This window comes from Heterodontus francisci, chromosome 16 (assembly GCF_036365525.1).
Source record: "Heterodontus francisci isolate sHetFra1 chromosome 16, sHetFra1.hap1, whole genome shotgun sequence".
NCBI lineage: Eukaryota > Metazoa > Chordata > Chondrichthyes > Heterodontiformes > Heterodontidae > Heterodontus > Heterodontus francisci.
In genome coordinates this window covers 86188728-86212660 of record NC_090386.1, presented here as the reverse complement: position 1 = coordinate 86212660, position 23933 = coordinate 86188728, and the positions used below count along the sequence as shown (strand labels likewise).

The following is a 23933-nucleotide window of genomic DNA, read 5'->3' as shown; positions in this document are numbered from 1 at the left end:
ATTTAACTTGCGTTACCTGAAGTTGCATTCAACTATCTTCCATTAACGATTTCCTATTAAACTAATTGTGATAAATATACGTATAGAGGGAGATTTAATAGATGTGTTCAGAAGTTCAGGGTTTTGATAGAATAAGTAGGGAAAAACTGTTTCTCTGGTAGGAGGGTCAGTAACCAGAGGACACAGATTTGAGTTTTTTCCCCAAAAATATACTTTATTCATAAAAAATCTGTGAAAAATGCATTACAAAACAGTTCAAAACAGCACCAAGTTGGCATTCCAAAAAGTGCAAAGGAAATCAGTTTTCTTCGATACAGGAGTGAGTTGCCTCACAACGCTTCCATTCCATTTTACATGCCGTGTACATTTTAAAACAAATCCATATTTGGTGTATACAGCCCGAAGGGTTTCCCATGGGTCCAGCCGCTCAGTTCATTTTGGTGGGAGGACCTTACACAGTGGTCTTTCCCCATTGAGCCTTTGCAGCGGCTGCCCCAAGCGTCAGTGCGTCCCTCAGCATGTAGACCTGGATTTGAGTTCATTGACAAAAGAACCAGAAAGTAGAGAGCACTGAGTTTCAAATTATACAGTAGTTCCATTGGAACCCTTTTGTATAAAGCATCTTTAAGTGCCTCTGTGTTTTAAGGAAATCTTTTTTCCCTGTCTCAGTTCAGTTATTATGAGCAAGTGTATTCTTGTGATATCTTCAGACAGCAATGTGTGGCCAATTTGATTAATGGCAGCATTTGTAGAGATCTTTTATACACATACACACAAACAAAGACAACCTGCCACCTTTACACCCACACAGTCACTTAGCTACAGACACAAATGCAAACAGAGGCAAAATTGTTGGATTACCTCCAAATGTGTGTCCTCCTAGGCACAAATCATCCGAGAAGATTTGTAACCCATCCCACTATCCCACCCCCCAGCTTCAGTTTGTGTTCTGCCGTGCTTGAGGAATACAGTACCCGATACTTCTGCGGAGATACGTTTGTGCCATACAAACGTATGAAAATAATGGACAGGACAAGCTGGCCTATCAATCCTGCCCCACACTCATGATGGCTGGAGCATCATGACGAGATGCTCCCTACCCCACCCGGCCACAACCCCTCCCACCCCACCACACCACTCCTGCAATCATGTAATCTCCTTGGGAGACCAAAAGAACAAAGAGAAACAGGGCCAATCAGGTGGAGGGGAACACACTCTGGAAAATTTCTCTCCTGCTCTCTTTTGGATGATTAAAATCACTCCCAAGAGATAACGTTGGATCTACACTAATGAGGGAATATTCAAATTTTGTCAGTTTTAGAACATAGAACAGTACAGCACAATACAGGCCCTTCGGCCCACGATGTTGTGCCGAACATTTAACCTACTCTAAGATCAAACTACCTACCTACCCTTCATTCTACTATCATCCATGTACCTATCCAAGAGTCGCTTAAATGCCCCTAATGTATCTGCTTCTACTACCACCACTGGCAGCACATTCCACGCACCCACCACTCTCTGTGTAAAGAACCTACCTCTGACATCTCCCCGAAACCTTCCTCCAATCACCTTAAAATTATGCCCCCTGGTGATAGCCCTTTCCACCCTGGGATAAAGTCTCTGACTATCCACTCTATCTATGCCTCTCATCATCTTGTACCCCTCTATCAAGTCACCTCTCATCCTTCTACGCTCCAATGAGAAAAGCCCTAGCTCCCTCAATCTTTCTTCTTGGACATGCCCTCCAGTCCAGACAGCATCCTGGTAAATCTCCTCTGCACCCTGTCTAAAGCTTCCACATTCTTCCTATAATGAGGCGACCAGAACTGAACACAATATTCCAAGTGTGGTCGAACCAGGGCCTTATAGAGCTGCAGCATAACCTCGCGGCTCTTAAACTCAATCCCCCTGTTAATGAAAGCCAACACACCATACGCCTTCTTAACAACCCTATCAACTTGGGTGGCAACTTTGAGCGATCTATGGACATGGACCCCAAGATCCCTCTGTTCCTCCACACTACCAAGAATCCCGTCTTTAAGTCTGTATTCTGCATTCAAATTCGACCTTCCAAAATGAATCACTTCACACTTTTCCAGGTTGAACTCCATCTGCCACTTCTCAGCCCAGCTCTGCATCCTGTCAATGTCCCGTTGCAACCTAGAACAGCCTTCCACACTATCCACAACTCCAGCAACCTTTATGTCATCGGCAAACTTGCTAACCCAGCCTTCCACATCCTCATCCAAGTCATTTATAAAAATCACAAAGAGCAGAGGTCCCAGAACAGATCCTTGTGGAACACCACTGGTCACCGAGCTCCATGCTGAATACTTTCCATCTACTACCACCCTCTAACTTCTATGGGCCAGCCAATTTTGTATCCAGACAGCCAGCTTTCCCTGAATCCCATGCCTCCTTACTTTCTGAATGAGCCGACCATGGGGAACGTTATCAAACGCCTTGCTAAAATCCATATACACCACATCCATTGCTCTTCCTTCATCAATGTGTTTTGTCACATCTTCAAAGAATTCAATAAGGCTTGTGAGGCATGACCTGCCCCTCACAAAGCCATGCTGACTGTCTCTAATCAAACCATGCCTTTCCAAATAATCATAAATCCTGTCTCTCAGAATCCTCTCCAATAATTTGCCCACTACCGACGTAAGACTGACTGGTCTATAATTCCCAGGGTTATCCCTATTCCCTTTCTTGAACAAGGGAACAACATTTGCCATCCTCCAATCATCCGGTACTACTCCAGTGGACAGTGAAGACGCAAAGATCATCGCCAAAGGCGCAGCAATCTCTTCCCTCGCTTCCCGTATTATCCTTGGGTATATCCCGTCTGGCCCCGGGGACTTATCTGTCCTCATATCATTCAAAATTTCCAGCACATCCTCCCTCTTAACCTCAACCTGTTCGAGCATATCAGCCTGTTCCATGCTGTCCTCACAAACGACCAGGTCCCTCTCACTAGTGAATACTGAAGCAAAGTATTCATTTAGGACCTCCCCTACCTCCTCCGACTCCAGGCACAAGTTCCCTCCACTATCCCTGATCGGCCCTACCCTCACTCTGGCCATCCTCTTGTTCCTCACATAAGTGTAGAACGCCTTGGGATTTTCCTTAATCCTACCTGCCAAGACTTTTTCATGTCCCCTTCTAGCTTTCCTAAGTCCATTCTTCAGTTCCTTCCTGGCTACCTTGTAACCCTCTAGAGCCCTGTCTGATCCTTGCTTCCTCAACCTTAAGTAAGCTTCCTTCTTCCTCTTGACTAGCTGTTCCACATCTCTTGTCATCCAAGGTTCCTTCACCCTACCATCCCTTCCCTGCCTCATCGGGACAAACCTATCCAGCAGTCGCAGCAAGTGCTCCCTAAACAACCTCCACATTTCTGTCGTGCATTTCCCTGAGAACATCTGTTCCCAATTTATGCTTCCCAGTTCCTGCCTAATAGCATTGTAATTCCCCCCTCCCCCAATTAAATATTTTCCCATCCCGTCTGCTCTTGTCCCTCTCCATGATTATAGTAAAGGTCAGGGAGTTGTGATCACTATCACCGAAATGCTCTCCCACCGAGAGATCTGCCACCTGGCCTGGTTCGTTGCCAAGCACCAAGTCCAACATAGTCTCTCCTCTAGTCGGCCTATCTACATACTGAGTCAGGAAACCTTCCTGGACATGCATGACAAAAAACTGCTCCATCCAAACTATTTGCACTAAGGAGGTTCCAATCAATATTAGGGAAGTTGAAGTCACCCATGACAACAACTCTGTTACTTCTGCACCTTTCCAAAATCTGCCTCCCAATCTGTTCCTCCATGTCTCTGTTGCTATTGGGGGGTCTATAGAAAACTCCCAACAAAGTGACTGCTCCTTTCCTGTTTCTGACTTCCACCCATAATGACTCAGTAGACAAACCCTCTTCGACGACCTCCCTTTCTGCAGCTGTGATACTATCCCTGATTAACAGTGCCACTCCCCCACCTCATTTACCTCCCTCCCTATTCCTTTTGAAACCTCTAAACCCCGGAACATCCAACATCCATTCCTGCCCCTGAGATATCCACGTGATAATTGTATTACAATCCGGGGCCAACAACTTAAAAAGTAATTAAAAATGCCCAATTGGTTTGAGTGCCATGCAGCACCTGTACATCGTTAAAGTCATAAACATAACAAAGTGTATCAAACTTGGAGGAGGTTATTCAAAACAGTTGTAATTTGGTGTTTAGGTTTTATGTAATCTTAGCCTCATGATATTTCTTTCCTACTTTACAAATATTTTCTGACTATCCTGAAGAAAGGTTTGCAGTAGTGGCATTATCAGGGCCCCAACTTCCTATTTGCTCAGTTACTAATGGAAACTCAAACCCACAGAGGAAGTAGCTTGTCAGTTTGTAATCTGTGGTGCTTCTGAAGAGGAAGTGTTAAAGGTAAAATGGAAGCAGATATAAAGTTGCATAGACCTGACAAATATTGCTTTACTATGAAACAAATTCCATTCTTCCAACTGAGCCTGTTCCAGGTAAACAAAAAGAGCCTAATTTTGTTTGATATTTTACATTTCTGTTGTACCCATTAGAATATAAATCTTTGTCTGTTTCTACCATGTGACATTTGAAGATCAGGAACTACATTAAACTCGTGTTACCTGAAGTTACATTCAACTAGCTTGCATTAAAGATTTCCTGTTTGAAACTAATTATGATAAATGTACATCTGGAGAAGCTAGCATTGTTGGCTTTAGAGAGCTGGTTAAAGAAAAATGTAATGACTATGTTCAGAAGTTTGGGGTTTTGATAGAGTAAGTAGGGATAAACTGTTTCCACTAGTGGGAGGGTCAGTAACCAGAGGAGACAGATTTGAGTTAATTGGCAAAAGAACCAGAAGGGAAAGGAGAATTTGTTTCTTGACAATGAGTTATGATGATCTGGAATGCGCTGCTTGAAAGGGTGTTAGAAGCAGTTTCAATAGAATCTTTGAAAAATATCTGAAATGAAAAAATTCCCTGTCTATGAGAAAAGAGTAGGGAAGTAGGACTAACTGGATAGCTCTTTCAAAGAGCTAACACTTGCAAGCTGGGATGAATGAGCCTCCTTCTGTGCTGTATCAATATGTAAAAAGTGATGAAAGCAAAATACTGTGGATTCTGGAAATCTGAAATAAAAACAAAATGCTGGAAATATTCTGCAGGTCTGGCAGCATATGTGGAGAAAGAAACAGAGTTAACACTTCGAGTCAGATATGACTGTTCAGTTCCCTCAGTACTGCACTGGAGTGTCAGCCTCAACTTTTTTTGTGTTCAAGCCCTGGAGTGGGACTTGAAGCTGGAAACTTATAACTCAGAGGCACGAATGCCACCAACTGAGCCACAGCTGACACTGCGGACTTCAAAGATCCTACAGCTATTCCAAGAGAAGAGAGTTCTACCAGAAGGACGTGGAGGCTTTGGAGAGGGTATACAAGAGGTTTACCAGGATGTTGCCTGGTCTGGAGGGCATTAGCTATGAGTAGAGGTTGGATAAACTTGGATTGTTTTCACTGGAACAACAGAGGTGGAGGGGCGACATGATAGAGGTTTACAAAGTTATGAGTGGCATGGACAGAGTGGATAGTCAGAAGCTTTTTCCCAGGGTGGAAGAGTCAGTAACTAGGGGACATAGGTTTAAGGTGAGAGGGGCAAAGTTTAGAGGGGATATGCGAGGCAAGTTCTTTGCACAGAGGGTGGTGAGTGCCTGGAACTTGCTGCCAGGGGAGGTGGTGGAAGCAGGTACGATAGCGACGTTTAAGAGGCATCTTGACAAATACATGAATAGGATGGGAATAGAGGGATACGGTCCCTGAATGTGCAGAAGGTTTTAGTTTAGGCAGGCATCAAGATTGGCGCAGGCTTGAAGGGCCGAATGGCCTGTTCCTGTGCTGTACTGTTCTTTGTTCTGCTGGTGACTTGGCCAACATTCTTAACTCAACCAACATCACTAGGTGGGGTGCAGGAGAAACAAATGAACCAGTCATTCTGCTGATTGCTGTTGGTGAAATATTACTGATACAGAATGATTGCCACATTTACCAATGCAACAGTCACTGTACTGCTACTGTAATTAATTGTGAAATGCTTTGAGACATTCCAATGATGTGATGAGTTGCGATATAAATGGAAGAAATTCTATTCTTACTATGCCAACTGTCTTTTTTTGTACAGCTAATTTTCTATAAGCAATCCTGTCACTGACCTGAAACGTTAACTCTGCTTCTCTCTCCACAGATGCTGCCAGACCTGCTGAGTATTTCCAGTATATCTTGTTTTTATTTCAGATTTCCAGCATCCGCAGTATTTTGCTTTCACTTTATGATCAATCTGTGTTCAATTTTGGGTAATTAATTGCTGTTGGCCCAATGCCCCTGGGCATTGGTTTCAGCTTATTTTGGACTGATCATTGCAGCCCAGAGAAACAGGTGAGTTTCACCCTGTGCGCCTCGTTGAAATTGAGTCCGGCTCTCATTGGTGAAAGGACAGCAAGGCTCCCACTTTTTTTTTTTTGCAGAGTCAAATACTAGGAAAGGGTATTGTCATGCTAGGCCCCCACCTGTCAAGAATGTGGCACATTAATTTTGTCATGAACATTGATTTTAAACTGTTACTGGAGTGAAGAAGACTTGTTAAACAGGTCAGCCGTGGCTGGAAAAGACATTTGCATATTAACAGAAGATGATTGGAAGGACAAAGGACACATTCAACCCAGAATAGACTTTGATCATCAGTTATTTTGTGTAAGAGGAGCATTCCAGAGAATGCTAAGGTGATGCATCCAAGATGTGGTCAGACCAGTTAGTCACATGACTAATCTGTTTGGAAACCTGGGTTTTTCTGAACTGTACAAACAGTTTGACTCTGTTTGCTCCTGGGCTGAGAAGATCTCTCCTGTCTGCTCCCATCTCTTTCTCACAAGCCTCTGAATCCACTGAAGACACATGACCCCCAAGAGAGAACAGTCTCCTACAGAGAAGGTTTACGAAGAATACTGGGCCCCAACGAGAAGCAAGATCTACCTACAATCAAGGACTCTACAGTGAGCACAAAGAACCGTTAAAAAAAAAACTCTTCAGATATTGCCTCAAACTTTTCCACTTTATTTTTCTTCTGCTCTTTTCTATCTCTATTTGCATGTGTGTATCCGTAGGTGCGTCATGTATCCGTAGGCGATAACTGAATTAGAGGTTAAGTTTAATAAATTTCAACTTTTCTTCTTTAAACCTAAGAAAACCTGTTTGTGTTGGTTTGTTTGCCTTATAATTGGAAAGCGGTGAACAAGGATTCACCAAGGGGGAGCTAAAATCACGGTGTGTTTAAAATTAAACCCTGTTACAGTAAGACCAGGTGAAGACTGAAAGGGAACCCTAGACCTCTTTCTCACCTGGTCATAGCAGTATTCTTAAAATGTTTCCCACTTGTGCATGTACGAACAGTTCCATTTTGCACAGAACACACAAATATGAGCCACATCTGCTTGTAGATACACGATTGTGAAATGAATTAGTTTGTCTTTTAATAACATGGCTGTGCAAAGCAGAACTTTTGCTATGTGCTTTTCACATCATGCTGGCCATGCATGCTGGTGGAATTGGTAACATAATGGCAATTATTGGACTAGTAATCCAGAGGCCTGAACTAATGCTCTGGAGTCATGAGTTCAAATCCCAACACAGCAGCTAGGGGAATTTAAATTTACTTAATTAATTAATTTGGAATAAAAAGCTAGTATCAGTAATGATAATGAAACTGCCATTTTGTCATTAAAAACCCATCTACTTCACAAATATCCTTCAGGGTAGGAAATCTGTCATCCTTACCTTACCTGTTCTGGTTTATATGTGATTCCAGACCCACAGCAATGTGCTTGACTCTTAAATGCCACTCATTTGTATCAAACCACTACAGAAAAGGAAAACCTGACAGCCTGGGCACCAGAAATGACAAAGGCACATCCTGCAAAGTCCTCCTCACTGACAATCTGGGGACTTGTGCCCAAATTGGAGAGCTGTCCCACAGACTAGTCATGCAACCACCTGACATAGTCATACTCATTGAATCAGACCTGATCGTCAATGGGCTGAATTTTATGAGCCCCCTCGGGACTAGAACAGAGGTGGGGGGGGGGGCCCATAAAATTGTGTGGGAAGGCAGGGGATGGAGTGCCCTTCACCTTCCTGACGCCTTTGGTTAGTCCGGGGCATGGAAGGACGAGCATGGCCTTCCTGCCCAGTGGACAATTGAGGCAAGGGCCTCTTCCCATCGCCGCTGGTAACTCAGTAACTCAAGGCAGCCTCTGTACCCGTTTGGGGTAGGGAGAGCCTGGGAAAATGCCCCTAACTGCCCCACTTACCTTCAGACAAGGCTCCAGTGCTGCTCTTCATTAAGTGTCTGCAGTTCTATCAGTGGCCGCCACTCCTGTTGGCACTGATGGGACTGCTGAGCTGCTGGCAGTTAAAGGGACGGTGATCCGACACAGAGCAGTTAATTGCCATAGCACCATTAAATATTAGGAAACAAACGGCGGAATACCAGCTACTGCCCTCCCTCAGCTGATGAATCAGTACTCCTCCATATTGAACATCACTTGGAAGAAGCAAGGGCACAGAATGTACTCTGGTGGGGGACTTCAATCCATCACAGAGTGGCTCGTTAGCACCCCATTACTGACTGAACAGTCCGAATCTTGAAAGACATATCTGCCAGACTGCGGCAGTTGGTGAGAGAACCAACAAGAGGGAAAAGCCTGCTTGACCTCGTCCTTACCAACCTGTCTGTCACAGACACAATTGTCTATGACAATACTGGTAGGAGTGATCACTGAACAGTCCTTGTGGAAAGAAAGTCCCAGTTTCATTCACGCTGAGGACATGCTCCAAAGTGTTGTGTGGCACTACCACTGTGTTAAATGGGATAGATTCAGAGCAGATCTGACAGCTCAAAACTGGGCATCCATGAGACACTGTGGACCATCAGCAGCAGCAGAATTATATTCACCCACAATATGTGATCTTATGTCCCATCATTTCCCTCAATTTACCATTATCATCAAGCCAGTGGTGCAACCCTTGTTCAATGAGGAGTGTGTGAGAGCACACCGGGGCAGCACCAAGCTTACCTAAAAATCAGATGCCAACCTGGTGAAGCTACAACACAGGAGTAAATGCATGTGATAAACAGAACTGAGCAATCCCACAACCAACGGATCAGATCAAAGCATGCAGTCCTGCACCATCCAGTCGTGAATGATGGTGGACAATTGAACAGTGAACTGGAGGAGGAGGCTACATAAACATCCCGGTTAAGCAATGCCTCCATTTTAAAATTCTTATCCTTGTTTTCAAACCCCTCACCTCTGCCAATTCTGTAACACCCTCCTGCCTTACAACCCTCCAAGATATCTGCAACTGCTCAAATTCTGACCTATTGAGCATCACAGATTTTAATCACTCCACCATTGGCAGCCATGCCTTCAACTGCCTAGGCCCTAAGCTCTGGCATTCCCTCCCTAAACTTCTCCGTCTCTCCACTTCTCTTTCCTCCTTTATGATGCTCCTTTAAAACCTACCTCTTTGACCAAGCTTTTGCTAATCTTCCCTAATATTTCCTTATGTTTCAGTGTCAAATTTTGTTAGCATTCCTGTGAAGTGCCTTGGGAAATTTTGATAAGTTTAAGGTGCTATATAAATACATGTTCTCAGACTGTCTATGCACAAAGCAAAATACTACATTATATCCAACAAACAAATGTCATACGAGCATACGAGTTAGGAGCAGAAGTAGGCCATTCAGCCCCTCAAGCCTGCTCTGCCATTCAATAAGATCATGGCTGATCTGTTTGTGTTTCAAATTCCACACTCCCATCTACCCCCGATTACCCTTGATTCCCTTGCCTAACAAGAATCTATCTACCTCCGCCCTAAAAATGTTCAATGACCCCCGTCTCCACCACTTTCTGAGGCAGAGAGTTCCAAAGTCTCTCACCCTCTGAGAGAAAAAATTAAATGTCGTTTGGGTTATCTTCCCTGTCTTTCTCACCAATCTTTCTCTCCAGAAATATTTAGCTGTTGGCTTTCCGTGGAATTTGCATTTTATTACTTTTAAGGTGGAAACATTCCACTGATAGCCTCATTGCTGCTCCTCGTTTCCATGTAATGCCTTTTTGCACAAAACTTTCAACTTGGTGAACAATTTGTCTGCATCAGCTTTATCAGTATTGATTAATGTTATGTTGGCTCATGCTTATGATTTCACACACAATGAATTGCTAATGCCAATCACGCTATCAGCTGCAGTCTAATACAGTGCTTGTGGTTGATCCTTGGCAGCAGCTTGCCTGTTGCTCTCTAAGCAGTGGATGGTAGCAGGATGGCTAGAATGATATATAGCGAAGACAAGCTTGGAATTTATACTCACCGTCAGAGCTGAAAACTAAAAGAAAGGCAAATATTTTAGAAAGGTTGGGAAAAAGAGCTTGCATTTGTATAGCACCTTTCACAACCTCAAGGTCCCAAAGAACTTTACAACCACTTCCCATGTTCTCTTTTTTTTCAGCCTTACTAATGTTTGCTATGTTCTCGGGTTCAATGAAGATTAACATTTGAGACATTAACCTGCTCTTTTATAGATGTTGACAGATCTATGTATCTTTGGCGTTGTCATTTTTATCTAAGATTAGCAGGATTTTATTCCCCTCATAATTTAAGTGATAACTGTATATTTTTCAAAAGAAAATTAGATATCTGCTCCACTATTGCTATCAAGGAAAAGTGGGAAGCACAAATTTACTATTATTCCACAGACCTTCAGATTTTACCAGTATCTTTACAATCTTTTTTTCTCTAGCTGTAAGTGGGGAGAACACAATGGATCAGACCTTACTCTGAGTGGTGGTTAGACTTGCACGTGGCCATAGACTTTCTGTGGACAATTGCACGGCAAGTCCTGGTCAGCCTGCCATCCACAGGGCATCTGGAACCTGTGTGAACAGAGCAGCCCCTGTGTAAAAGGAAAGAAAGACTTCAACTTCAGGGAGGAAAATTGTGCCGGAGAGCTGGAGGTGGGTGGGCGGGCAAATCCGTACCAAAGGGCTGTGAGCCAGTTGCCCGACATGTTGTTGCCTCCGCGATTTTTCCAAAGGTGGCTTCCCATGGATGACCGGTTTCCCGCCCTGCAACAACAGGAATACAAAATACAATCAACCCAACTAAGCGTCCACTTGAGGCCACAAATTGAAATAGTGCAGCAATTTGTCCAGCAGTGCATGGGTTCCTCCCCGCTGTGACCGCACCCCGTCAAGTAAAAGGAAACAGCTGCACAGTGGGAGGTAAAGGCCGCATTATGCTTGAAGGATATTTAAATGACACCAGCAGAAAATGACAAAGCTTCTGTCTTCCCATCTCGCAGCCTTGAGTGTGGAGTTCCTAGAGACTGATGTCTCTTATCACCTTGGCCTCAGCAGTACTCCCACTGGTCACACAGTGAGGGCTGCCAGCCTGTTCTGCAATGGGTCATGCTGTCCTGAGCACCTGCCTCCAGATGCACCCACCATCTCTAATTGGACGGCAAAGGCAGAGGCGGCCTGTTAATTGGCCACCTTCCGTAAAATTCAGCCGGCAGGCATGCTGCAGCGTTGAGTAGGGTCAGGACCTGGAAATGGTCCCAATGTCGTGTTCCTAACACTCGTGGCAAAATTCAGCTTTTTGTATAGTCTCACAACCTCAGGACGACTCGAAGTACTTTACAGCCAATGAAGTACTTTTGAAGTGTAGTCACATGTCGAAAACATGGCAGCCAATTTGCACGTAGTAAGCTCCCACAAACAGCGATGTGATAAATGACCAGATCTGTTTTTTTCTTGTGATGTTGATTGAAGGATAACCATTGGCTAAGACACCAGGGGTAACTCGCTTACTCTTCACATTAGCCTAAGAGGGCAAATGGGACGCCAGTTTAATGTCTCCTCCGAAAGATGGTCCCACCAACAGCGCAACACTCACTAAGTACTGCACTATCCGCCTAGATTTTTATGCTCAAGTTCTGGAATGGGATTTGAACCCACAGTCTTCTGACTCAGGTGAGAGCGCTACCAACTAAGCCACAATGACACTGAGCACAGTTATTTTACAGCAAAATTTGGCTTCATGCTTCTTTTTTTCAAGCGTGTATTATAATAGAAATCAGCCTGCTTTTTGTTTATATACATTTTTGACTTGGATATTTTGAAGTGTGTATATTTTGGGTTAATAAAATGAATGCTGCATTCTTTTCAGAGCTGTACAAATTTGACAACTTCATTTTGGGCACGAGTAGTCTTAAGCGAAGCCTCTGCAGCTGTACTGTTGGGATGTTTACCAACTGTTCATGCTCTGTTACAGAAGTGTGAAAATGGTCTGTGAGACACAGGAAGATCCTGTACCACAGTGTGAAATGAGAACTGTTTGTGTGTGCGTCATACACCAAGTGAACATCACAAAGAGATCACTGGAAAATGTTGTGTTTATCTACTCTAAAAGTATCTTTACAATATACTAGGCAATCCCTTGTGGTGGTGCACATCAGTAATAAAGACCAATTTTTTTAAATCTATGTATTAGCTGTGACTCAGTGATAGCACTCTTGCCTCTAAGTCAAAGTTGAGCACAAAATTTAGGAGGACGCTCCAGTGCAGTACTGAGGGAGTGCTGCATTGTCGGAGGTGCCGTTTTTTGGGTGAGAATTAAACCAAGACCTTATCTGCTCTCTCGGGTGGGCGTAAAAGATTCCATGACACTCTTGGGAGAAGAGCAGGGGAGTTCTCTCCAGCCACCTGAGCAATGGTGATTCCTCAACCAACATCACTTAAAAGATCACAGACAAACTGTTCATTATCTCATTGCTGTTTTTGGGAGCTGTCTGTGCACAAATTGGCTGTCGCGTTTCCTTCACACAGTAGGAAGTACACTTCAAAAGTGCTTCATTGGCTGCAAAGTGCTTTGGGAGGTCCTGCTGTTATGAAAGGTGTGAATAAATAAAAGTTCGTTCTTTTTCCAACTTTAACAAAGTTATATGTCTCCGTTATAAAGACGTCTGCAAACGTGACATGAAATCGTGTGACATTGATCACAAGTCGTGGGAGTCAGTTGCCAGCATTCGCCAGAGCTGGCGGGCAGCCATAAAGACAGGGCTAAATTGTGGCGAGTCGAAGAGACTTAGTAGTTGGCAGGAAAAAAGACAGAGGCGCAAGGGGAGAGCCAACTGTGCAACAGCCCCAACAAACAAATTTCTCTGCAGCACCTGTGGAAGAGCCTGTCACTCCAGAATTGGCCTTTATAGCCACTCCAGGCGCTGCTTCACAAACCACTGACCACCTCCAGGCGCGTATCCATTGTCTCTCGAGATAAGGAGGCCCAAAAGAAAGAAGAACAAAATACTTATTTTGGATTATAATTGTCCCTGAAGTTGTAGCTTCACATTCCATTGCATTATTCCTCGTCTTTACATGCCATTTGATCTGTTGCCATCAAGCTTTCCAGGCAATAGTAACTTTCATCCTCTCTCCCAAATGATGGGGTGGAAATTGGCTGAGTTGGATTTGTCCTGCTTTTTGTGTACAGGACATAGCGGGACAATTTTCCACATTGCCGGGTAGATGCCAGTGTTGTAGCTGTACTGGAACAGCTTGGCTCGGGGCACGGCAAGTTCTGGAGCACAGGTCTTCAGTACTATTGCCAGAATGTTGTCAGGAACCATTGCCTTTGCAGTATCCAGTGCCTTCAGTCGTTCTTTGATATCACGCAGAGTGAATCGAATTGGCTGAAGACTGGCATCAGTGATGCTGGAGACCTCTGGAGGAGGCCGAGATGGATCATCAACTCGGCACTTCTGGCTGAAGATTGTTGCAAATGCTTCAGCTTTATCTTTTGCACTGATGTGCTGGGCTCCCCCATCATTGAGGATGGGGATACTTGTGGAACCACCTCCTCCTGTTGTTGTTTAATTGTCCACCACCATTCACAACTGGATGTGGCAGGACTGCAGAGCTTAGATCTGATCCATTGGTTATGGGATCGCTTAGCTCTGTCTATCGCATGCTGATTACGCTGTTTGGCACACAAGTAGTCCTGGTCTGCACATATCATGTCATTGTTTTTATCAGAACCATCTACATCACTTCTCTCTTGTGCTTGCTCAGGAATCTTCTCATTAACATCCTTCTTATTCATCTAGCTTTCAGCAAACATCTGCAGCATTGCAAGTGATACAACTCCTTCTTAACTCAGGGCCATTGTTCCAATTTTCCTATCTGTACAATGCTTTCAGACATACACAATACTCAAGTATTCTACTGAACCAGTCTTGTACAGGTCAACAGGATTTTTTTTTTTTGCCAATTCTCATGTATACTAGGCTAGTAACTGACTTTATCTTCAGTCAAACCAATTGCATATCATGGAGTCAAACTGTACTGCACCTTCCCCTTTGTATGGTCCATTTGGCAGACAAGCATGCATTGTTGAGTTTATTTTTGATAAAGTGGTGGGGTGGGGGTTTTAATACAGACTCTACATTGTCAACATGAAGTGTGAATCACTGGAGGGTGTTACTGTCAGGAATAAGAGGTGTCAATGTGTGTTGGGGGAAAGGATTAACATTTCCTCCCTGCTGTGGATTTGGTGATGGTTAGGCTCCTCAAGAAGGATCCAGAAGTATACATTGAGGTGTTTTCACCTACAGAAAATAGATATATGTAATGTAAAACAAATTCCATTATGTTGTCAGTCTGTCTGAAATGCATAGCGATGGAGAAAGAATCAATTGCACCTTAAATGATAATTGTAATAAAAATGAAAAAGTGTTACAATTAAGTAATGCAATGGCATCAGGAACGAGGCAGGCATAAAAAGAGTGACAATCCCAGGCAGTGGAGGCACTTGGGTCAAAGCCTCACTATATATGGACGACACACAGATCCACTGTCAGCTCGCATAGATGAGCATCTGCAACCAGTTCGAACTGCAAGAGTAAGGTTGTGTTCTTTGGGAACTGGGCTGACCGATCCTTTGTCCCCTTCACCCTCGGGTCAGATTACCCAAAGGTGCTGGGGATGGGGTTGGGGGGCGGGGGGGGGAGGTGGTGGGGGTGCGCCAGGGTGTGAGCCAAAAATTGAAAAGAGTGAATAGCCATGGTGAAACAGAAACTGGGCATGTGGGAGTGGCGCACCCTCTCCGTTGCAGGTAAGAACCTGGTCATCAGGTGCGAGGTGCTCTCGGTGTTGCTGTACATAACACAGGTCTGGCCCATACCCTTCTCCTGCACTGTGGCGGTCACCCGAGCCATCTTCTGCTTTATCTGGAGATCGAAAATGGACCATGTTCACAGGGACATTATGTTCAAACCTCTGAATAAAGGGGAGAAAACCATGCCCTCATCCTGATGGTCACCTTTGTGTGCGGCTACATCAAGCTGTGCATAGACCTTCAGTACGCAAACACAACGTGTCACTACATGTTGAGGTTTTATCTGTATTCCGAAGGATGGGTCTGACCACATTGGCGCGGAACGCTCCATTCATTTGGACCATGCCGTGCCACTTGTGGAAAGCTTTGTACAGATAAACATATTTGACCACAAGTCCATCAGACAGTGGTCCACATGTAATGTCCTCGCGCACCTGGGAGAAAAGGAGATGGTGGATCTTGTCAGATGGTTCCCCGAGCAGACTGTCAAACTCATTTGGCAGTATGCCTCATCACCAGCACTTTGAAACAAGCACCAAGATATGGCTCGGCTGGCGGTGAGAAAGGCCCTCCCCATCAGATTCTTCCTGCACGCCCGGCGTCTCACCGCCTCTGCACGCTACCCTTGAGGTGGCTGCAGTGGGGAAAAGACTGTCGCCACCTCCTTCTGGAATGTGCCTTTGAAACCAGATGCAGTGGTTTTTGCAAGGTTCATTCTGAGAAGCTCAGTAATGTACGACTCTGTGCTCTACGGACTGTTCCCAGGGACGCACACCAAGATAAGCATCAACTGCTGCTGGAGAACCATCAATTCAGTGAAAGACGCACTTTGGGCTGCCCGAAACTTGCTGGTCTTCCAGTGTCAAGAGCTGTCGTTGACCAAGTGTTGAAGACTGGCACATTCCAAGGTGCTGAGGGGCGCGTTCACAGCTTGGGGCAGCCGTCGCAAAGGCTCAATGGGGAAAGGTCACATTGTAAGGCCCCCCTCCCACTGTAGTATGCCAAGGGGCTGGAAACCGTGTAAAACCAGAGATTGTTTGACCTGAAATGTAAATGTACATTGTAAATATAACCTGTAATGGCAAGTGTAGTGAGGCACCTTATGCACTGTATTGAAAGAAACTGATCTGTAATTTATGTAATGTCAAATTTGAATTCCAAATATGTTATGTACTTTATAAATTTTATGAAGTATATTTTTTGGAAATAAAAGCTCAAGAGGTTATTCTTTCAGATCTACAGATTATAAATAGAACTTGGGCATCTAAAAATTTGATAAGGACAGATTTATTTTATTTATTCATGGAATGTGGGCATCGCTGGCTTTTTTTCTTTGGCCTCCTTGTCTCGAGAGACAATGGGTAAGCGTCTGGAGGTGGTCAGTGGTTTGTGAAGCAGCGCCTGGAGTGGCTATAAAGGCCAATTCTAGAGTGACAGACTCTTCCACAGGTGCTGCAGAGAAATTTGTTTGTCGGGGCTGTTACACAGTTGGCTCTCCCCTTGCGCTGCTGTCCTTTTTCCTGCCAACTGCTAAGTCTCTTCGGCTCGCCACACTTTAGCCCCGCCTTTATGGCTGCCCGCCAGCTCTGGCGATCGCTGGCAACTGACTCCCACGACTTGTGATCAATGTCACAGGACTTCATGTCACGTTTGCAGATGTCTTTAAAGCGGAGACATGGACGGCCGGTGGGTCTGATACCAGTGGCGAGCTCGCTGTCCTTGGGGATCCTGCCATCTTCCATGTGGCTCACATGGCCAAGCCATCTCAAGCACTGCTGGCTCAGTCGGGTGTATATGCTGGGGATGTTGGCCGCTTCGAGGACTTCTGTGTTGGAGCTACGGTCCTGCCACCTGATGCCAAGGATTCTCCGGAGGCAGCGAAGATGGAATGAATTGAGACGTCGCTCTTGGCTGACATACGTTGTCCAGGCCTCGCTGCCACAGAGCAAGGTACTGAGGACACAGGCTTGATACACTCGGAGTTTTGTGTTCAGTGTCAGTGCGCCATTTTCCTACACTCTCTTGGCCAGTCTGGACATAGCAGCGGACGCCTTTCCCATGCGTTTGTTGATTTCTGCATCGAGAGATAGGTTACTGGTGATAGTTGAGCCGAGGTAGGTGAACTCTTGAACCATTTCCAGAGCGTGATCGCTGATATTGATGGATGGAGCACCTCTGACGTCCTGTCCCATGATGTTCGTTACTTACCGCCCCCTACCCACACCCACTCACACTTTCTTGCAAAGTACAGTTTCCATGTAGCTCTTTCATGCTTGATTTCTGCTTGTGGCCCAGTCCAAGATCTGAAGAGAATGGGAATCAAACCTGTGTTCTGTTCCCACCCCCGGCACTGAGTGGTAGGACTTTTAAACACCTAGACTATCAATTAGGTACTAGTCAACTGATGTTGAAAATAAAAATGTTGCCTCAGTGGACATAGTGGTCTTCATCTGCTGGGGCAGAGTAGAAGGATTTTTCATTATACCTCTCATCCATGCTTTTCCCCCTACCTGGGTGAACGCTTGATTTTGGCACAGGTCCGATAAGTAGAAGAGGTTTTCCAATCATAACACAAAAGAAACTGATTCTTCAGTGTATTTTGCCTAGTCACAATGAGAGTTATGTCCTACAATCGATGTATCTTATTAAAATCAGCTGTTCATTTCTCACAATTTTGATTCCACCCCATTCCCTAAACTCCATAAATGGTAACTTCTGACTCCTTCCAGTGATTGATATAGGTATGAATAACCTAACGCAGGAGCTACTGACGCCTCCTGAGATATTTGTGCAGCTGATAGATGATGTTTGTTACGAAATGCTTTATAGTAACCGAGTGTTAGAGTAAAATCATTTCCCTGTTGAGTAAGCACTAATCATCCCCAGTCTCAAAAACCTTGTAGGTAAGGATGTGTTTTGCGGTTCTGTGCACTGCGGTACATGTAGGGAAATACTTTGTGCTATACAAGAGGAGGACAGGGGCAGAAATTCGCGACCTTTTTGCTTCTGTTTTATTTGCTTCAAATGAAGCCTGTTGCTGGTGCTGAACAACAATTCTGTCAAAATGTGACAATATCTTCGACGAGCACATGGTCAGTGTTGGTCCTGGCTCGCTGTGTTCTTTTCATTGATCTCACTGCTGAAAATCCAGTTTCGCATAAATAGGTTGTACTAAATCGGAGCAATTCTTTCAGTGCTGCAGGAGAAACAGTGCTATATTCATCAGAGCATTCACGCCAAAATGTCTCCAGCGGCCAACTTGATTCTGAGGGAGCTGTCTGATAAAATGTCTCAGAACTTTTATAATAGCTTTGATGGGACAGAGGGTGGCAGTTTGGCTTCAATTCTCTCACGAAAGGGGCTTGTAGCTCACAGGTGTGTCGCAGATTGTTCCGTACTGAGTTCTGCCAGCCAGCAATGCCCACGTCCCAAGAATCAAAATGTATATGAGAAATGTACCAACCCTCACCTGAATGGTGAGTAAAGCATGATGCCCCAACCTCAAATGGTTGGAGATATCATCAGATACCCTACACATATGGAAAAAGCACCAGAGGTCCCCCAGGTGGGTGAACAAAGGATCTGATGCCCCAACCCTTTCTGAAATAATGTTGCCCACTCTTCCTATAGATGTTGACTGACCTGTTTTCCTGTATGTGTACTGTTGCAGTAATTTGCTTTTTACTGCCCTCTAAAAGGGCCACTTTGAAAAGCCATATTGTGAACCTGCATCACATTAATTTCCATTTCTATGAAGGTGCTATACAATGAGTTGCCGTGCCCAACCTGTTATTGGAGTGGCCAGCTCCAGGTGACTAACTGGTGACCCCAGCACAGCCAGAGTCTGAACAGGGAAGGCATAGCCAGTAGCAGAGGCTAGATCCACGGGGTGGGGATGAGCCGAGGTACAACCTGTCTGATTACCCCTCAACATCACCTCCCTTATAAGGGAATTGGTGTTTACCGAGAAGTCGAGGCTTTACTGCTTCCAGGTGAGTTGCTAGAACTATCCCCATGCACCATCATCCACCTCCAGGTGTGGCCTTCACCTCCGCTTATGGCTTTATAACAACTCACCTTTTTCAAACATTGGTTTGCTGCTGATAGCTTCCAATTGCCATTCACTTTCCAGTGATCTCACAACACCATATAAGAATTGTGGGGTTGTGCTGATTTGAAAATGGGTGCCGCCGTATTTCATTAGGGCAAATAAAAGTGTTCTTTTCGCCTGCACATTTGTGGACCCCTTTAATTCTGGACTAGGGGATCTAATTATAAACTAAGAAAACCTGAAACTTAACAGAAGCTAAAGGGGTGAATTTTACAGACCCCCCCCCCCCCCCCCCCACCTCGACATCAGGGGTCATGGCGGTGGGGGGCCATATAAAATGCCTCCGGGAGAGGCCCACCACAGGCCTTGACGCCGGGAAGGCCCAGCCCCATGTTGCTGGTGGTGGCAAGGCCTTGTAGTGGCTCCTGCCACTCGGCGGTGGGAGTAAAATTTAAATACGGTAATTAATTCTAATTGAATTAATTACCTGCTCCCACCATCGGTCCCGGTGCCGATATTCTTGCCGGAGGCCGGCATTCCCGGGCCTATGGATCCCCATTCGAGGATCCAAGGCGCAACACTGGTGGGGAGAGGGGAACAGGTAAGTTTTCAGGGCGGGGGGGGTGGGATTGGGATCAAACTTCTCTGGTCTAGGTGGTGATGGGAAGGGGTAAAGCTTAAAGTGTGTGAACTTTGAGGGGGAAAGGTCAGGAGCACAAGGTAAGTTTTTTTTTGGGGGGGTGCAGGAGAGGGCAAGTAATGAATTTGATGGTCATTGGGGGGTTGGGAGAGGGTTGGTATAAATTTAATTTTTTATCATAATATTTTTTTAAATATTTAAATTCAGTAGAAGGGTCATGTAACTGAGCCGCCACGTTTAATATCGTGGCAGCTCCACGGAGGAAAACCCGCTCAGAGGCAAAATAAAATTCAGCCCAAAGTGTAAGCACTTCACAATTAAGAGTTGGTGTAGGCTGTCACTTCCAGCCATAGGGCTTCCAGCCCTTCAAGATTGATCTTGTGTCTCCAAGTAAAGATTAATCTCCAGGACACTTCTGTAAACAACCTGGGAGAAAAATCCTAGGGAATTTTTTTAAAATTGCGCACTTTTATTTTCTTTTAACAATTTAGTTTGTTAATTGTAACAATATTGAAGATGAGTAAAAAGACTGTTTAACTAGGCGGTTGGAGATGAGAGGTGGTGGCGTAGCGGCAATGTCACTGGACTATTAGGCCCAGGCTCGTGCTCTGGGGGTGAAGGATTCGAATCCCACTGCAGCAGATGGTGAAATTTGAATTTAATTAATACATCTGGAATTAAAAATCTAGTCAAATGGCCATTATGAATTAATTGTTGTAAAAACCCATCTGGTTCACCATCCTTACCTGCTCTGGCCTACATGTGACTCCAGATACACAGCAAAATGGTTGACTCTTAAATGCCCTCTGAGATGGCCTAGCAAGCCACTCAGTTCAAGGGTAATTAGGGATGGGAAATAAATGCTGGCCTAGCCAGTGACACCCACATCCCATGAATGAATAAAAAAAGTAATGTGATGAAATCTCCAGACAAATGTCCAACCAGAGTTGCCAACCCTAGCAGTCACCCAGCACAGTGGGTGTAAACATAGCTGAAGCATTCAGGGAAGAAATAGTCTCCTGATTCAACTGGAAATAGAAGGACTAACAGGAAACAGGGATTGCACCACGGTGAGAGAGTTGTGAAAGTGGCCCCATACAAGCATTCTTTATTTAGTCACAGAGACACGTAGGTGATGGGCCAAGACTCACAGTGCAAGATACCAGTCAATTTTAAGGGGGGGGGGGGGGCGGTGTGGGTGGAAGAGATGCTGAGGTAGATCAACAACAACAATTGCATTAATATAGCACCTTTTAATGTCATAAAACATCCCAAGGCGCTTCATAGAATCATTGTAAAGCAACATTTTATATGGAGCCATATGAAGAGATATAAGGGCAGATTTTAAGGAGCGTCTTAAAGAAGGAGAGAGAGGGAGGGAATTCCAGAGCCTGGAATTAGGTCCTGGGCAAATGAAGGCACGTCCACCAGTGGTGAAGCAATTAAAATGGAGGATGCTCAAGAGGCCAGAATTAGAGGAGCGCAGATATCTCTGAGGATGTGCAGCTGGCAGAGATCAGAGGTAGGGAAGGGCAAGGCTGTGGAGGGATTTGAAAACACGGATGAGAAGTTTTAAATACAATGTGTTGTGTAAATGGGGGCCAATGTAGTTCAGGTGAGCATCGAGGTGATGGGTGAACAGGACTTAATGTGAGTTAGGATACGGCAGCACAGTTTTGGATGACCTCATGTTTACTGAGGATAGACGTGGGAGACGGGCCAGGAGTGCTGAATGAGGTGATACTCTGATTGGAGGGAAACAAAAGGTCTTGTTATTCCTACCATAAATAAAAACAAGAAATGCAGGAAATACTCAGCATCTGTAGAGAGAGAAGCAGAGTTAATGTTTCAGGTCAGTGACCCTTCTGCAGAACTGGCAAATATTAGAAATGTAAAAGGTTATAAGCAAGTAAAGTGTGGGTGGGGCAAGAGATAACAAAGGAGAAGGTGTAAATTGGACAAGGCCACAGAATAGCTGACCAGACGGTCGTGGAGCAAAGGCAAACAATACGTTAATGGTGTGTTGAAAGACAAAGCATTAGTACAGATAGGGTGTTAACGGACTGAGAATTGAACAGCCGCAAGTACAAACATGAAAAAAAACAGTGGGTAAGCAATATGAACAAACTAAGATGAAAAATATAAAATAAACACTAAAAAAAAAATGTTTTAAGGAAAAAGAAAAAAATAACTAAAAATAAAAGTAAAATGGGGGGCCCGTCGTGCTCTGGATTTATTGAACTCAATGTTCAGTCCGGCAGGCTGTAGTGTGCCTAGTCGGTAAATGAGATGCTGTTCCTCGAGCTTGCGTTGATGTTCACTGGAACACTGCAGCAATCCCAGAACAGAGATGTGAGGGTAAATGAGATGCGGACTTGTTATTCCTACCTTTCTTGTACACTAAATAGTTTAAATAGTTCTAAATTTAGGGCAGCTACTCATGTTGAAAGTTTCCTTTGATAAATCAGGAGTGCCTTTTTCTATTTGTGAGTCACATATAAATGCCACAATGTGAATTACTGAATGCTAGGATTGCATTATCTTAAATTAATAATTCATGCTGCATCACCAAATATGGATAAAGCAACTCCCCTTCTACCTTGCCAGGCTGAGGCCACTTGTTTCAAGAAATCGACTGCAGGGGTTTGAGTTCCTGGAGAGTTGTAGGCCAGATAGCATGGGCTTGTGGACAGTATTTGTCACGTGCTGTATTTAGGATACCTCTGTGATAAATTAACAGTTTAAATCCAACCTTTTATTTTATAATCCAAAATTCAGTTGTTACACATCTTTTAGATTGTCTTTCACAGTATTTCATGTACTGCTACTGAGTGCTGTTTCTCATTGGTTTCCAGCCTGGACATTTTCAACAAGACAATAGTCTCATCTTTATTCACATCCCTTTGTTTGTCAAGTAGTTTTCCGTTCCTGGTGTAAGTACTAAATGATCTATTTCCCATTCTATTCAGAGAGCACACATGAAGCAGCAAATTCTGCTCAATCTTTGCAATAGGGTAGGGCCTTTACTCAACACATGAGGGATCAACCAAATCAAACCATGTATTATTTTTGTAACAGGTGGTGCAGTGGTTAGCACTGCAGCCTCACAGCTCCAGCGACCCGGGTTCAGTTCTGGGTATTGACTGTGCGGAGTTTGCAATTTCTCCCTGTGACTGCGTGGGTTTTCACCGGGTGCTCCAATTTCCTCCCACAGCCCAAGACTTGCAGGTTGATAGGTAAATTGGCCATTGTAAATTGCCCCTAGTGTAGGTAGGAGAATGGTGGAGAGGTGGTAGGGAATATGGGGTCAATGTAGGCTTAATTTTTTTTTTATTATTTTTTTTTATTATTAGAGATACAGCACTGAAACAGGCCCTTCGGCCCACCGAGTCTGTGCCGACCATCAACCACCCATTTATACTAATCCTACACTAATCCCATATTCCTACCAAACATCCCCATCTGTCCCTATATTTCCCTACCACCTATCTATACTAGTGACAATTTATAATGGCCAATTTACCTACCAACCTGCAAGTCTTTTGGCTTGTGGGAGGAAACCGGAGCACCCGGAGAAAACCCACGCAGACACAGGGAGAACTTGCAAACTCCACACAGGCAGTACCCAGAATCGAACCCGGGTCCCTGGAGCTGTGAGGCTGCAGTGCTAACCACTGTGCCGCCCGATAATATAAATGGGTGGTTGTTGGTGGGCCGAAGGGCCTGTTTCAGTGCTGTATCTCTAAATATTTATATAACTCCTTTAACATAATTAAACTTCCCAAGGCGCTTCACAGGAGTTCGTAAAGCAAAAGTAGACACTGAGCCACATAAGGCGATTTTAGGGCAAATGGCCAAAAGCTTGCTCAAAGAGCTGGGTTTTAAGGAGTGTCTTGAAAGGAAGAAAGAGAGATGAGAGTCAGAGAGGTTTTAGGAGAGAATTCCCGTGTTTAGGGCTTAGGCAGCTGAAGATACTGTCAC

At 44.5% G+C, this 23933-nt stretch overlaps 1 protein-coding gene across 3 annotated transcripts in view; it reads left to right on the top strand.

Moving 5' to 3' along the window:
- Positions 1–23933, top strand: part of LOC137378284 (protein phosphatase 1 regulatory inhibitor subunit 16B-like) — a 149001-nt gene that overhangs the window by 9086 nt on the left and 115982 nt on the right. The window contains exon 1 of one of the 3 annotated variants that reach the window (XM_068048527.1): positions 4438–4537. The exons of the other annotated variants lie outside the window; for them this stretch is intronic. The gene's annotated coding sequence lies outside the window, so the exon portion shown is untranslated. Of the gene's footprint in view, positions 1–4437; positions 4538–23933 lie in introns of those variants that run through there. 3 annotated transcript variants of the gene reach the window in all.